Genomic DNA, 17493 nt, shown 5'->3' with positions numbered 1-17493 from the left:
AAGACTGTGCCAGTAATTGCAACTGTTCCTAGTACAATACTGGCTTTCTGTGCTTCCAGCTTTCAGAATTTAGGGTATACATGTATTGATAAAATAAAAATCTCTGAGCATTTTGTGTATCTATCTGAAGGGAGCAGGGAATATGTTGTTCCCCACTGTACCCAAGTATATACCTGGCACATATTTGGTGCTAGACAAATGTTTGATGAATGAATGGATCAACATAATTTTTAAAATAGCATGTAACATCTTACTAATGTACTTTATTCACTGATTTGCCACTAGTGTTTGCTTTATTGAACTGAGCAAGAACTTTTACAAAGAAGGCAGAAATGAAAAGTGGCATCTTCCAAATTGCAATTGTCCACAATGCAAATAGGGAGAAGAGAAAGGGGAGGAAAAAAGACAGACCATAGTGATTCTTAATTCCTGGCTAGAGTAGGGCAGAGGAAGGTGGAGTAGTAGGTATATGAAAGTCAACTGAGGAAAATATTCACATTTCCCAGATTTTGGAATGCCTCTCCTGACCGTTAGGACTAGGATTACAATAAATGGGTAATTATAATTGATGAGGATCCTGGGGGAGGGTGGGATTAAGATTTGGAACTAAGGTCCAAGGCAGTGGTTTTCAAGGGGAACAGTTATGCCTCCCAGGGGACACTTGGCAATGTGTGGAGAAATTTTTGTCACAATTGAAGAGTGGAGTGCTAATGGCCTTGAATGGGTAGAGGTCAAGGATGCTGCTAGACATACTATCATACACAGGACAGCTCCCTAAATAAATGAATTATCTGCCCTAAGCTGTCAATCATACACAGGTTGAGAAACCCTGCTGGGGGGGTGGGTAAAAAAGCATGGTGCAGACAGGATCAAAAGCTGTCAGGAGACAGAATGTACTCACTAGGACCACTAGGTAAATGCAGGTGAAGAGTAAGGTCTTAGAATGAAGACCGTGTGAGAGAGAGATGATGGGGCTGAGCAAGAGTGGGGAAATCTGCCTGGGCTTCCTGTTTCAATGGATCCTTCTCTTGTCAATCTTAGACTAAATGCTGGTGGGGTCAGCCCCACTGCATCAGCTAAGGGCAGTTTGTATCTCTTGAGAACCAAGCAGAAGTCCAAAGGAAACCAGCAATCCTAGGGTGGAAATGGAGACAGAGGCTGCCCTGTAAGGTAATATGCCAATGACTAGAAAGGCTTAAGCGTAGTAGAGGCCCCTGGTGCCCTGACCCTATGTCCATGGGCACCACCACATCAGGGCCTACCAGCTTGTCTTCTGACTGCCAAAAACTGCATTCTTTTGCCAGGAGGCGTGCTCGTGGCCACCCAAGTGGCAGTCCTGAAAAACCAGGGAATCAATTGCCTCTGGAGGCAGTCCTCAACTAAAGTCTGACAGGTTTTGGTGAATAAAGACTCATTTGCATCGTGGTGAGGTATCTATGAGACCCATGTTCCACGGTGTCTCCCAGAGTTCACCAATGTGACTAAGCTTCAGGTGTCCACAGTGGTAACTGGTTTGATAATGCCATCTTATTGGCTACTGTCCCTGCTCTGGCTGACTTACCCATCTGCCATTGGTGTTTTCTTGATCTTTCCCCTAATATAATTTGCACATGAATTTCCATCTCAGGGTCTGCTTTTGGGGACAGTACTCTTATGGCAAGTCTTTTGAAGGAATATTCTGCTGGCAGACACTTGCGACCCAGGTTCCTCTGATGGAAGAGCTCTGAGGCTTCTGTTTTAGAGGGACTGATTTTTTCATCCTTAAGGCCTGAGCACAGAATCACTGGGGTCCTCTGAGTCCCATTTCTTTCAGACCATCAGAAACACAGCTCTAGGCACATTCCTTTCTCTCCCATTGAGAGAATAAACAAAACCATGTCTTTTGCTTAAGGATAGCAGGAAATGCAAACATAATCCCTATTAGTTTCAAATGTCCCTCCAGTCAAACTTCTGCAAGAACTCCACTAAGTAGCAACACTTGACTCTGAGAAGAGGTCCTACTCTAGAGCTGGGAAGAGGCAAAGATGAAGAGCAACCACTGTCATGGTTCAAATGAAACTTTAATGAATTACCGGTGGGGATTTACAACCACAAAATAGCAAAAATGAAAAAATTATTTCAAAACACTGCTAGACAAAGAAGAAAAATGAATTGTAAACCCATTCAGGGCAAAGTTAAATGATTTATCTTCCATGTAATGAGAACTCTGAGACACTAAAATCTTAAAAAGTTCACACAAAACCTAGGTGTTGTGAAAGATGCCATGGCAGCAATATGTCCAAGGGTCATGTCTCAGAATGTTGTCTCTGCAGAAACTTGAACCCACTGCCTAAGGAAATCTTTGTTGTTACAAAAGTTGAGGAATCAGGCCACCAAGCTTGGGGTCTATATAGAATAAGCCATTCTTAAGGACGTTTCTTTACAAATCCTTAGAAGCCACTCTTCTTGGATTGTGGGTTTTTGTTGGGTTTCATTTTTGCACAGAGCATCTACTTTCTTGTCAACTTAGTTGAGGAGATGGGAAGATCTTCTATCTCAGTTCTTATGTGTGGATAGCTTTTTTCTTTTTTCTTTTTTTTTTAAGGGAAAAGAACAGCAGAGCTTTTTCCTGCCGGACAACCTATTCCCTTATTTATAATGCAGGACAGCAGGGCCTTGTAAGTGTATATTCTGGTTCATCTGAGGACACACGGTTGTTCATTTTAAAATTAGATTCATCCTGATTATATGAAAACAGCCTACGTGTGGTTGGTCACAACAGCAGGAAAGCATTACTCAGCACCTACTTTCTGGGCCTACTTTTTAGATTCCACTAAACTTGTTCAACACATAGTCCCTGCCCTCTTGGATCTTGAAATCTAGCAAAGAAATATCTATTTCATTGACCAATATGGGGTTTGGACAGTGGACAGTGAGGAAATATATATAGTAAGTGACTAATCATGTAATATTACCTTGGACAAGGGGGTGAGAAAATCTGTCATTGAAATGGCATGTTTCAGCCGGGCAGAACAGGAGAGAATTTGAATTTCAATCCTAACTAATCAGGGCAGGAAGTTGGGTTAAAACTGAAGCAGGGAAAAACAGATGATAGATTTTTAAGTGAAGAAGTATGATTGTGGAGAGTAGAAAAGTATCAGAATAAGAGAGGAAAGCAGCAGCTATGAAAAAAAGGAAGTGAGGTAGTCAGCTTATACATCATATTCACTACAAGCAGGAGATTCAAATTTGTGTTCAAGAGGCTGGAGTCCTGTGTAGGTAACTGAACATCTATAATTTTCCTCAAAAACTGAGGGTTCACCAACTTCAACGATTGACCATAGAACATACCTCTTGAGATTGAAAATGCTAGGTGATCTATAAAAAGGAGACCGTTACTAATAAATGCATCATAAAACTGAATAAGGAATAATTAATGATGCAAAGTGATTACAGAAATTCACTGGGTTGACTCCGATTTCCTGCCTTTGGATAATAATGCTCTAGAACTTCAGGATGCAGGTTTACTGAACCCATTGCTTTTACAATTTTTGCAATAATAAAATGATAACAAAAATTGTTTCCCATGTACTGAGCACTCATCAAGTACTATGTACTGGTTAAGCAGTTAATAATCATGATCTCACATGATCTCTTCCACAATGCTGTGGTGTAAGCACAGATGGGGTGACTGAAGTTCAAAGCAGTTAAGTAGCTTGCAGGAGAGATCATAAGCTAGAAAGGGGTGAAGCCAGATGACCAACTCAACACCTGTATGGATGTCCAGCACCCCACATCCTGATCCCTCTCACCAATACCTCAGCTCACAACAAATCCAGGACTCAGAACCCCCAGCTTTCCCTCGCCACAACCCACTTGGCCAATAAGGGGAGTGGAGGGCAGGGAGGGTTTCTCCTCCCTACCTGTGACAGGATTTTAAAATAAAACATTCATTACTGGCACCCACACTGTGAGTTACCCTGAGCGCCAGAGACCCCAGTGATGGGCTAGTAACAAGTTAGGGATTATTCAGAGAATTATCTCTTCCCTATTTAGGAATATCAAGAATTAATGAGCTGAATTCTGTACCTGAGAGGCATTTATCAGGATTAATTTCTTACTTTTGCAAAATTTAATTTTCAAAAGCATTGCAAAATATTTCATAAAAATAGGCTTGTAGAGTCAAATACAACCCTACCTCGGCTAATTTAAAGGGATACAATTACTTCTTTTTCTTTTACATGTCCTCAGCATGATACTTCTTATCATTGGTGGGCCTTATTTCTTAATAAGTTAAAATGCATGTGTGCTTTGCATTTCCTTACTTCTTAGAATAAGACATTTTAATAATAATTAAATAATAAGGTTTATAAAAAGGTAAAATATGCAGTTAGAAGGAAAAGGCTTCTTTGTTCCTTTCACTTACCTCACTTTTATTATTCATGCCCCTCTTACATTTCCTTCACAGAAGGCATTTCTATAGAACATGCTGAATATTTGATAAAGCATGTTTATAATTTGGGAAGAAAACAAGCAAACACCCTTTCTGGCTAAAAAAGAGAAGGCTCCCCATTGTAGTAAGCAATGATAAGGAGGATAAATACTAGGAAAATTGGTATTTTTAGTCAAGATATTATGTAATGAGTCATTTATTTAAACAGTCTGAGGTTCTGTAAAATGACTCCAGGAAAATGGCTTCAGTACCTCTGTCAACACATCAAGAATCAGCTCTGGCCTCTGCTCACTGATATCTTTACTCTGAATTTTAGTTTCCTTTAAAAAAGCAGCACTCTAATAATGTGCCAGTAATATCAGGATTGATTGGCAAGCTCCCAACACTATGTGCATATTATAATTCACATAAATCTACCAAGGAAATAAAATGATGGTCAAAGACTAAAAGGAAAAATCAGGTCCAGCAAGATTAAAGATGACCCCATATGAGTAAGAAGGATGTAAGGAAAGAGAATTAGGTCAGATGGGAGGGTGGTACTGCACCAAAACACAGAAATGGGTTACCTCACGGCTGTCAAGATGTTTTCATCACTTGTCAATGCCTCCAAAAGTAACAAGACAGTAATGTGATGAAGGCCACATGAAAAATTTAAAAAATAGAATAGCACAGTATGGAAAAGACAGATCTCTGACCCCCAAATAGTTCTTGTTCCCCTTTACCCAGTATAGAGTCATCACTGGAAAGCTGCTGTGAAGTTGGGACTGTGATTCCCATCCCAGTCCATTTAGGTGGGGACATGCAATTTGGAAGCAGAGCAAAATGGCTTTGTGTCACTTTCAAACCAAGGTAGTTAGAAGCCAATGTGCTTCTCCACTCTCTTATTCCCTCCCAATGGTCTGATACAGTGAAGACATCATCTTGGCAGCCATGAGCAGAAGATGGAGAAGCGTAAGACCCAAGGCACTGGGACTCCCTAGAATGGCTATGGAACATAGCCACCAATCAATCAGGAAGAGCAGTTTTTAATTTAACATGAGTGAAAAATAGACAGTTTTAGCCCCTGCACATTTATTTCAAAATGTATTCCTAACCTATATAAGTGGCAGAAAATAATTTCTCAATCACTTGAAATAAGCATATAATTTATTTTTCCATGGAATTTGGTAAAATACATTTTTAAGGCTAAGGTCATATTGCCCAATTACAGCAGCTACTGGCCAACAAGTGGCTATTGAGCACCGGAAATGGGACTAGTCAAAGTAGAAATGTGTTGCAAGTGTAAAATACATACTAGAAGATTTAGTACAAAAAGGTAAAACATCTCATTAATATTTTATATTGATTACAAGTTAATAATATTTTAATATATTGGGTGAAATAAAATATATTATTGAAATAGAATTCACTGGTTGCTTTTTATATATTTATAATATGGCTACAATAAAATTTCAAACTACATATGTGACTTACATTATATTTCTATTGTATTCCTGCTGGCCTAGCAGGGTTTAGCAAACTATAACCCACCTTCTGTTTTCGTAAATACAGTTTTTGCTACACGGCCATGACCATTTACTCACATACCATCTATGGCTGCTTTCACACTACAACAGCAGAGCTGAGTAGTCTCGGTGCAGACTATATGTCCTGAAAAGCTGAAAATACTAAATGGCCTATTAGAGAGAATGCTTGCCAATCTCTGCACTAAGGATGACTGTGAGATTATCTAATTTATCTAGATAAATTTTACTGTTTTTGACTAAGGAAATTAAAACTCAAATAAGTCAAAACACTTGTCCAAAATGTTTTTATTCTCCATTTGGTAGTCTTTCCATAATTTCTTAGCCATTCATTCATTCATGTTCTCCATCTATCTCTAATTTTGATCATTAAAGAAATAAAATCCCTATCAGTCAGAAAATCAATACTTAATACTAAATAATGAATCTGAATGCAACAATGTCGATGATAATTCAATGTAGTTGTGTAGAAGTATGCTTCTGTGTGACTGGGAACTGTAAATATATGTATATAATAGCAGAGAAACCCCTGAGTAATATTCAGCTATGAATAGGCTGTGAGATGGTCTTAAAATTAAGCTTTATTTGAAAACATTCTAAAGAGAATCTATCATGTAATCTGCTTTCAAATTAAACTTGAAATTCCCCCAAATGTAGAGCCATCTTGCTAAAAATATTCATTATTGGAATTAACTTAGAAAAATTTTGTCACATATTGGAAAAAGTGAAATCTGTTCCCAAAGACATCACAGCAACATATAACCGCCTCGGTTCCGAAAGCCTTCATTTCTCAGTGGATTATTCCAAGAGTCTCTAACTGGACTCATCATTTCCAGTCTCTCTCTCATTTAAGACATCCCAAAGAACTCTTCTAAAATAAAAATCTGAATTGCTAAACATTCTTTAGTCTCTTCATGCTACTAAGACAAAGTCTATCTTTCTTACTGTGACCAGAAAAGTCTTTACCATGTGTCTCCTGCCTGTTCCAACAGTCTCATTTATTGTCCACTGAACATCAATCAGATCTGGATCCCTGCAGTTTCCCAAAGGTTTCATGCTTTTTAGCCCACTTCATATATTGGTTTATGGTGTTCTGCCTAGAACTCACCTTACTCCCAATTCTGGGTTTCTATAGTATATTGTACTCACACCATTACAGAACTTATCAATATTTTAATTGCCTGTTTAAGTATTAATTCTACCATCACTATATTAGCTAATATTTAGGAACACTTAACTATGGGTCAAATGCTACATGACCCCATTTAATAAGGAAACTGCAAAAAAGCCAAGTGAGGGGATCCCTGGGGGGCTCAACGGTTTAGCCCCTGCCTTTGGCCCAGGGCATGATCAAGTCCCATATAGGACTCCCTGCATGGAGCCTGTTTCTTCCTCCTCTGCCTGTGTCTCTGCCTCTCTCTCTCTCTCTCTCTCTCTGTGTGTCTCTCATGAATAAATAAATAAAATCTTAAAAAAAAGCCAGGTGAAGCCAGGCTATGATTCCATACCTTGCCACTCCAAAGCCCTGGTGGAGTGGGAAGGAACTCTATACCAGTGGTTTGCAGGAAGGGTGAATTTGCCTCCCACGAGACATTTAGCAATATCTGGAGACATTTTTGGTTGCTGCAAATGGAGTGTGTATGTGGGGGGGAAGCTACTGATATCTAGTGGGTAGAGCCCAGTGATACTACTAAACACCCAACAACACACAGGGCAGCCCTCTATAGCAAAGAATTACCTGGTCCCAAATGACAATGGTTGAGGTGGAGAAACACTGTTATACATTAAATTCTGTAGATTGCCCCAGGAGTCTCTGAGCAAAGATTCTATAGCAAAGATTTTTAAATGTCGACCATGGTGTCTTTGCACCTACCAGAGTTTGGCACCCAGCAGATGTTCAATGCATATGTGATGGATGGATTGATGGATAAGTAGTGGGACAGAGGTACAGATGAAGAGATGGAAAGATGGAGGAATGAAAGTATGGACAGGTTCCAGGATAGAAAAAATTAATTTACTCATTTTAAGGCTTGGTTTTGGTGGTAATCTCAATAAAGATAAATCCAAACACATATTCTTAATTAACAGCAAATGAATGCATATAGAGTACATTGCAGAGGATGCCTTTCCCTGTTTATGAAGCTATAGTGTGTGAGAGCAAACTAATAAGCCAAATGCCTAGATGTTTATTTTTTTATTTTTTTGAGAGGCCTCAATGGAAGAAGATGTTTTCAAATCCCTTCCAACTACCACACTACATGATAAATTGATATGTTCATTATCTACAAAGGTCATAATTGAAATTGTTTTTAAGAAGATTTTTCTGTGCAAGGTTTCCCTGGTTCCTTTTTTTAAATTAAAGGACCAATAATATAAAGATATACAACCTTATACTTCCCCTATTGTAGCTACAATTCAGATCCAGACACATTATTCTAGATCTCTAGATGCTGGAATTGGAATAGAAGTTACAGTGAGGCTTAAGTGAAAATTCAAAAAAGTAAACAAAAATATGGCAGAAATAAAGCATTCTCTGGTTCATGTAAATTAATATATCTAAATATCAGAAATGAAGTCAAGAAAAGATACACTTTATGATTATAATATTTAAAAAGTAACAGCAATTTAGCATGATTTATTTTTGCATCATTGCAAAAACATTTCAACAGTGGTAACATGAATCAGTGTTGAATACAAACTGATAGACTTTTTTGGTGAAAAAGCAACAAGGTTCTGCTGTGGGGAGTGATACTGCTCCTAGGAGTTATCACTTATCATCAGACATACTCATTAAAACAAATGAGACTAATTTTAAGTGTAATGCTATGAACTGTTCTTCACAACCTCTTGCACTGAATTTAAGCCATCTGAGTTTTTATGCGCACGCGCGCGCACACACACACAAACACACAGAATACAGTGATCAAATAGGTTTTGTTATTTGCTCTCCTTCTTGGAATTCATAATGCACCCTAGCATAAACATAATCTCTGAAAAATTCTCACATTAAGTTGTTAAACTCAGGATCTCCCAAACATAATTGACCATAGAGTAACGTAAGTGAATAGTTAAATGAATAAAACATAAAATAAGAGGACGATCTGCCAAAATAATCAGGAGTAGGGAGAAGGACTTAAAGTGATGACAGGGTTTTTAGCATGGGACCTCAGTCTGGCTATGGCATTTCTCACCATGACCTGGAAGCTGGGCATGGGAACCACAATCGAAGCCAGAGACAAGCACTGCCTTTTTTACTATATATAAGAACACGACACACACACTTGTCACAGAGGCAGATTCTGCATGCACGGACACGCAAGTTGCTGTCACATTTATGCATATGAGAGAGAAATACGAAAAAGTTGACCCAAACCCAGGAATGTCATAATCACTATTATTAATCGTTATTTTTTTGAGCACCTATTCTGTGCAAGCTTTGTTGAAATCTGAGAAAACAGAGCCTTAAGGGAAAAAGTATATCTGAACCCTCTCGAGAACCACTGAATAATATGCATCACAAATCAGAATATTCAATGGGTTCCTGAATGTCATGGTCATGCATCATGCCACTAAAATCATGACTATCTTCTCTACTCTTTTCATCATAAACACTCCCAAAGCCTCCAGATGAGTATGTGGAATACACATACACATACTCAAATACACAACAGTGTATTTCCCAAAGCAAGAAGACATACCTGCTGTCAAGTTGCATTCCTTTGTCCAAGCTTTTACTTTAATCAGCTTATCACTCATGACTTTCTGAATCAAGCCACAAAAGAGAAACTATTATGCCTGTTATGGAATTAGGAAGTTGAATGAGGAATTTAGTTTGGATCAATCCTTTCTCAGTTGTTATACGTTACTCTCACTCAGCAGACACACCTGTATAAGCATGTTATTTCACATACAGTTAACACTGTTGTATACACATTACATGTTATAATATGTATTATGTGTTATATGCATATATGTGTATGTATATGTTAGAGTGTCTGACTATCATAATGGAAAGGCTACAGTGAGATTCTGGGGACACGAAGTCAAGGTTCCTGGGTCTTAATTCCAGACTCTCCTAACTTGCCATTTGGAAGAGATACCTAAGTTCACAGCAGAGCTCAGTTTCTCACTCAATAAAAATAGTACTGCACAAGAACAGCTGCCAGCACATAAAGTTTCCAAAGTCCCTTGAAATTAGGACAGTATGGACCAAACAACATGAGCACCATTCTAGCTGTCAGTTGGCCAGACTGCTGAGAGAAGCATAGGAAATACATTATTTGTGACTCAGTGATTTGGGTACTTACCCATCCCCAACTTACTTAAACATCATAATTGACTAACAAATTTGGGAAGTTAAGGTGAGGTGTGAACATCCTTCATAAGAGACTCACTGACCTAAATATATTCAATCCAGCACCACTTGGATACCAAGAAGATCCTGGCTGAATCCCACTGCAATTTATACGAATACACATAGGCTACAGAAACCACAAAACAATCACCTCCTCAGTTGAAAATAACTTTATTTCATCTAGGGGACCATGTGAGGGAGCCCAACAGGCATATCTATTCCATCACGGTGGAGATCATTTCATAATCCCTTTCTATTAATATATAAATATTGTCTTATAGGTCACTAGGCTGCACACTGAGCTGCAAAATGACGAGTGGAACCAGGCACATAGTAGGAACACAAATTTTAGTAGACCAAATGAGAAACCAAATCAAATAACCAAAATGGCTTCAAATAAAGCGAGGACTTGATTTTCCATCCATCGCTCAACCAGTTCAGAAACTAGAACAAGCCCTTGTAGCTGTGATATAGACATCTGATGCAATCCAGGCAGCAAATATTCACTTTGGGCAAAACTAAATCAAAAGATGACAATACCAATATCGGAAGAGAAAGAGAAACACTACCCCTTTCCCTCTCCCATTCAGTCTTCGAACAAGTGTTTCCCTGTGCCCATGTGTCCAAGTCTTTGCTAGGTGCTGGGGAGTCAAGCAGGAATAAACCCACAGTCCTTCATCACAGTTTAGAGAGGGAAGCAAAATGTAAACGAAAATTCAACTGCCCTGAAGGGTGATAAGAGCTATATAGACTAAAGCAAAGGGTCAAGACCACCTGTTCGGAGAGTTTATGGCCATAGGGTCATTTTCAAGTACCTGGCTGTTCTGTCCTCTCAGATTGCTCTAGTCAAAAGCCTGGCTGAGACACTGGATATTTGAGAGAGTCGGCCTAAAGAACATGTTAACCATTCATTCCTCTAGGTTTTCTGAGCTCTATTTTTGCACTGGGGACAATCGCCAGAATCTCCACTGCTGAACCACAGTAGCTCAGGCTCCCAAAGACAAACACCTACTGGGTTCCTTTTCATCATTATGCCTTCTGCATTTTTTATTCTCATAAAAGATGACCAAAAAAAGAACTTCATTTTCTGTAGAATTGAAGTTCAAGTATTGGCCTTTACATGATTTGATATTTCACAGAAGTATATACTAGTTGCCAGACACCATAGTAAACCTTCTACAATGTTATGTGATGTATCCTTACATACCTGCCATCTTCAGACCCTCTTTTTTTTTTTTTTTTCCTGTTAACTTGGCCACTGAGAAGCTCAGAGCTAAAGTAAATACTCCAAGGCAATAAGCATTTAGGATTTCAGTTTCATTATCTTTACTCCTATATAAGATATTGATCTTCCTTCCCTTACCATTTTCACCAATCTCATCATTTTGTGGGATTTTTACTATGTATTTATGCAGACACATTCTGAAAGTCTATACTCTACAAACAAAAACAAATTACTATAATCACCCATTGTAATTCCCTTTTTATCTCAATTGTCAAAAGAGCTTCCAAGAATAGCTAATTTGGAGATGATCCTTTGGATATCACACCTTGGTCACTTGAAAACTCAGATAATGTAATACTTCCCACAATCATCTGGTTCAGAATCTGTTTAAGAAAGTGTGATGAAAAGAGGCAAAGGGGAAAGGTTGAATGACTTAATTTACCATACAGGATAGCCGCCAGGTTATTTCTAAATCTACCCCCCAAGGGCCCTTACAATCTTGTATTATTCCCTCACAGTCCTATTTTGCCCATTTCCCAGCTGCTACTTTTGTAGACCAGCTACACCACCACACACCCTTGGTCCCCTTAGGGCTGCCAAGGCCAGAGGCTATGCCAGAACCTGCTGAGTGAGAAGTCACTGCTATCATCCAGTGATGTCTGTTCCCTGGAATTTCACTCTTAGCACTGACAATGCCTCTGGAACTCATAAAGATTCTGCTGATACCCAGGGAGTTGAAGGTCAATGTCTTCAGGGAATCAAGGTAATGTGTAAGACAAACTACTGCTGAGGACTTCTGTGTACTCACAGGCAAATGCCCCCAGGAAGAACTCGCAGAAATAACTCTCAGCATTGTCCTATATAGAACGGGACTAGCTTTCATCTACAAAAAAGGGGGCGGGGGAGACAGAGATAAAAATTGAACCATGTACACATAGCACACACACAGACACATTGTGCCTTGGTATGGTCTTGCTATACCCAGTTGGTACCCACTTCAGATGCTTAGGTATTTTTAGGAACACAATGTTTGAGCACAACCGTTCATTTATTTAACAAAGATCTCTCCAGTTCCAACTGTGTGCCAAGCACTGAGTAAGATGTTGGAGAATCAAGAGTTAAAGAGTCAGTGAAGCCTTTTTCTCATGGACTCTATACTCTAGACAGGGGAGACAGGTATTCAACAAGTACTAACTGAAATGGCAATTCAGATTGCAAATAAGACCAAGGAAGGAAAAAAAAAAGAAGAAGAAAGAAAGTAAAAACAGTGTAATGGTTCTGAGAAGGAATGAGGGGGGCTGTCTTTGCTCGTGAGCTCATGGAAGGGCTTTTTAAGAAGGTGACACATCATCTTACACTAGAATGACAAAAAGGAGCTAAAGAAACCAGTCATCTTTACTCGGATTTCCATCAAAAAGATGAGCTTACTAAAAAAAAATCCAAAAACAAACTTGCAATCCCATTTGTGGCTTTACACATGCCATGCTTCAAACAACTGCAAAAAAATCCTAGGAAGGGAAAGGAATCCACAACCTTCTCTTCTCTTAAGGACATTTTAAGAAATCACCTCTTCTCAAAAATGTTAGATTAAAAAGAAGTTCTTAATTCATCATGATGGCAAAATAAAGAATCTGAAAGGGGAGAAATGGAATGTTTATTCCTCTTGTAAAGTCAGTTACTCCATAAAAACAATATTCCAATATTAATAAAATTATGCCTTTGCATTATAATCCCAACAGGAATTGCTTCATTAAAAAAATAGTTATATGGCTATATTTAGTTGCACTTCTCTCACTCACTAAATAAGAAAAGCAAATCATATCTACTACCAGATGGTCCCACTTCCAATATATATAAAACTTTGAAATTTATTAAAAATAAGATTTTGATAGTGTCAGTTTAACATACACAAATAATAAATTGTTGTTCATCAATGCTCTCCCGTACAGTACCCCAAACAAATCACTTACTATTGAAGCTCTGTTAGACTCAGTTAAAACCTTTAGCCAACCAGCATGAAAACTTCTAAAAACATCCGCTGCTCAAAATGCTTTTCATCAAAATACTTTCTCTTTAATGTTTCCTAGTCTTTGACTTGTTTCAGAATAAGAAAGGTAAGCAGAAGTGAATTAGGGAGCAGATCAGTCTCCGTGAATTTTCATACTGGATCATAGAATATTTTAACTAAAATGCAATTTCTATCACTTTGTAATCTAGTGCATGCTACATACTATTACAATGTCAATAAGGATGCTAAACTAAAATCAAGCCAAATAATGTAAAGATATTGCTCGATAGGTCTCATGATCCAGTACATTTACCATTAGAAAAAACTGCTGTGTTCTGACGTTAATATGCTGTCCAAGGAGTGCTTAATTTTCTGAACTTCTAAACTGGTCTTTAAAACTGCATCTCACTGGCACCTGAGACCAGTAACAGGCTAAGAGGAAGACTTGGTTTCAAATTTATTTACTGACGATGAGGCACAGCGTTTGAATCTTCACAAATTCTAAATGTGTGTGGAGAGGGGAAGGTGGAGGAGAGTCTGCACTTGTTTGCACAGGTAAACTCTTTTCTCTTTCTTCGACTGTAGTTTATGAATTGTTAAGCTTCTAGACCCTTTCTGTAAAATTTCCTAATTTGGAAAATGATAATTCAACCTTTAATAAGTCAAAAACAAACAAACAAACAACCTTCCATACTTGCCCCCTGCCCCCCCACCCCTCGACCCCCCTACAAATCGGAAGGCTTAAGAATCAGCACTAATAATAATCCTACATGGGCACTGGGAAATCCTCCTCCAAAATGACAACCTCAGCTAAGAAGGACGCGATCCATTAGGGGTAAAAAAAAGACCAAAAAAAAAAAAAACCCCAAAAACAAAAAAACAACTCCCCCCGTTGAGCCGTCCCCCGAGGGAGGTGGGGGGCCGGGCGGGGGAGGGCTCAGCTGGCACAACTCCCGGTTACCGCAACCAACTCGGGGCGACTCCGAGGAAGATGCTGCGTCAAGAGAAGCGCAGGGCGAAGCGGGCGACCCGGGAGGCAGGCGACGGCGACACCGCCACCGAGTGGGGGGGGGGGGGGTCGCCAGGCACCGGCAGCGGCGCACGCCAACATTCGGGATTATTCTCCTTTCCAAACCCCGGAGTTCCGGAGCCGGAGAAAAAAAGGGGGGACGCGGGGACCCACAGTCCCTTTAAACCGCCTCCCCGCTCCCCCCACCCGTGTCTGCCAACCTTTTCCGAACCCCCGTGTCACAGAACTTCCTCATCATGGAAACTTCCACTCGGTTCTGCGCTGAGGATGCCAAACTGCATTTCACAGGGAGCCTGTCAACAGCGGGGCTCGGGGCTCCGAGGAGCAGAGCCGCTGCGACTGGAGGGGCCCCCACCCCCTGCTCGCCGCCGCCGCCGCCGCGCGAGGGGCGCGAGGGGCGCGAGGGGCGCGAGGGGCGCGAGGGGCGCGAGGGGCGCGAGGGGCGCGGCCCCGGCCCCGGGCGCAGGGAGCCCCGCGGCTGCCACCCCGCGCCCCCGCCCGGCCGCCCGCGCGCCCCGCTCCGCCGCCCGCGCCGCTCGGCCTCCGCGGCGCCCCCGCCCCCGCCCCGCCCGCGCCCGCGCCCGCGCCCCCGCCCGCGCCCCCGCCTCCGCGCAGCCCTCCCGCCGCATTACCGGTGCCCTCGCGGGGCCGGGTGGGGCGCGCCTGCCCGGGGAAGCAGCCTGCGGGCGCTCGCCCCGAGCCCGGGCAGCCGGCGGTCTCCTAGCCGAGCGCACTCACATTATTCATGCAAAGTTAATCCCCGCCGCGTCACGGCCGCCCGCCCGGGGCTGTGCGCCTTCCGAGGCCGGCCGAGCCCCGCAGTCTCCACCCTCCTCCGCCCCCTCCTCCCGGCGGCGGGGTCCCGGGGAGCGCCGGCGACGGGACGTCGCGCGAGTCTGCAAAATGTCAACTCCGCGGGCGAGAGGCGGCCGCCGCCAGGGCCGCGCCGGCCCTCCCGGCCGCTCCACTTTTATAGGCGCAGGAAGGACCGCGGCCCGGCCGCCGAGTCCCCGCCTCTCCGGCCCCCGCGCGCCCGCCCGCCCCGGCCCGCTCCCCGCCGCTGCCTTACTCCGGGCCCGGGCGCCGGCTCCGCGCCGCGTCTGCGAACCGGCGACCTGGTTTCCCCTGCGCCCCTCGCGGCGGTCCTGCCCGGGCGGCGGCGGCGGCCAAGCGCCAGCCAACCCCGCTCCGCCAGGGGCGCAGCGAGGAAATGGCCTCCCAGCCGCTCGCCCCGCCGGCCCGACGCCCCTCGCCCGGCTCCCCGCAGGCGCCCGCCGCCCCCTGCCCGCGGCCCACGCGCGCGCCGCCCCGGGCCGGCCGCCTCCGCACCTGCGCGCCCCGGCCCGGGCGCTCCCCGCCCTCCCACGCGGGAGCCCTTCCCGGGGCGGCCGCGCGTCCACCCACCCGGCGGCGTGCGCACCGCGGCTCGGGCTCGGGCGTCATTCCTCGGGCAGGCGGGGACCTCCGCGGAGCACGGGCTTTGCCTGGCGGGGCAGGAGCGGCGCGGCCCCGGCCACCGCGCTCCTCCCTCCTGCAAACCACTTGTGGCGCGTGTCGGGCAGACGGAGCGCACCGGCTCCTCCCGGGGCCTCCCGCGGGCCGGGCCGTCCGGAGTTCCCTGCGCGTCCCCGCCACCCCCCACCCGCCCCCGCACCCGCCCCCGCACCCGCACCCCCGTGGTGGTTTGCAAAATACCTGGCTGGCTTTTGCGGGAGACACCCCTCCGCACAATTACGCACATCCCGGGAGATGTGTGCAGAGTTGAGACGCTCCACAGGTTCCAGAAGGGCTGCCCTATTAATTTGTCTTTGCCCTGGATATGTACAAATAAAACCCGGAAGACGAGTATAATTTAAGCTCTTGGAGAGTTCTGCCCCAGGCCGATACGAATCTCTAAAATGCCCACCCCGCCCCCACCCCCACCCCCACCCCCACCCCCACCCCACCCCCACCCCCACCCACGTCTTCAAAGCCAGGGGTTCAGGTTGAGAGAAAATGAGGCAGGCAGCTGCATCTGCGCTAGAAGAATGCTTGTAAAAATACTGAGTACCCAAAAAGCTAAACTGCAGTCGGTACGAAGCTATGATTGCAACAAAACTATTTTGACGACAGAGTACAGTTATTCTCTTAGAGATGCGATTAAAACGATTTCTACTTCATCATTCAACATCCACATTTTTCGGCACAGCAATGTGATAGAGCTATGACGATTTGGATACTCAACCGTCTGAGCAATGTATAGATGATTTATTGGAGCGTTTTCCGAATTTCCAGCCGGTGACGTGTGATTTATTCCAGTTTCTTGGGAGCATCCCACGGAAAGGGGCGAGGAGCCGCCGTCCCGGCTGACAGCGTTAACAACCACAACTTTCAGGAATTCGGAAACTGACGCCTGCGCCTGGAGGGAGGGTGTTTCAGGTGCTTCAAGAAGTAGTCGCAGACCCCAGGGTTCCCGGGCCAGAGGGAGGGGCCTCCCGGTTAGACTCCTCCGACCTTAAAATCCCCTGGCTTCTCGGCGATAGATCCGTGCTTTATTTCTCACTCGTAGGGAGGCTATACTATATAGGACTTGCAGGTTTTGTAGCTAGAGAGAAGTTGCTCTCCCTTGCAGGGAAGTTCCTGGGCTTTGCTCCAAAGCTGCCCCGGGATGTTTTGGTTGGTTTGGAGGAAAGCTGTGGAGGCTTCACCGCTTGTTCCAAATAGGCGGCCCCCTGGTGGCTAACTGTGGCTGAGATATCTGGCCACTGAGGAAAAAGCTGGACTCTGACAGGCCACAACAGTGGACAGCCTGATCTTGGCAGGGGCCAGGGAACCATGTGAATAACTTTGTGATAAGGGGGCAGAGTGGGAGGAGCGTGATGCCAGCCTTCCTTCACAAAGGTGGATAATAGGCCCCAAACCCTGATGGAACTTTGAATTTT

At 43.7% G+C, this 17493-nt stretch overlaps 1 protein-coding gene across 15 annotated transcripts in view; it reads right to left on the bottom strand.

Annotated features, from left to right (window-relative positions):
* THRB (thyroid hormone receptor beta) overlaps window positions 1-17161 on the bottom strand; it is a 372691-nt gene extending 355530 nt beyond the window's left edge. For 3 of the 15 annotated variants that reach the window (XM_041734405.1, XM_041734406.1, XM_041734414.1), the window contains exon 1: window positions 15977-16187. The gene's annotated coding sequence lies outside the window, so the exon portion shown is untranslated. Of the gene's footprint in view, window positions 1-14772; window positions 14980-15204; window positions 15591-15641; window positions 15847-15976; window positions 16188-16267; window positions 16405-16796 lie in introns of those variants that run through there. The other 12 variants (XM_041734402.1, XM_041734400.1, XM_041734413.1 and 9 more) reach the window with 8 other exon arrangements.
* Between the last annotated feature and the right edge of the window lie 332 nt (window positions 17162-17493).

Source organism: Vulpes lagopus, chromosome 19 (assembly GCF_018345385.1).
Source record: "Vulpes lagopus strain Blue_001 chromosome 19, ASM1834538v1, whole genome shotgun sequence".
Taxonomy (NCBI): Eukaryota; Metazoa; Chordata; class Mammalia; order Carnivora; family Canidae; genus Vulpes; species Vulpes lagopus.
Note: the sequence above shows the minus strand (reverse complement) of the source record. Positions and strands in the feature narration are given on the sequence as shown.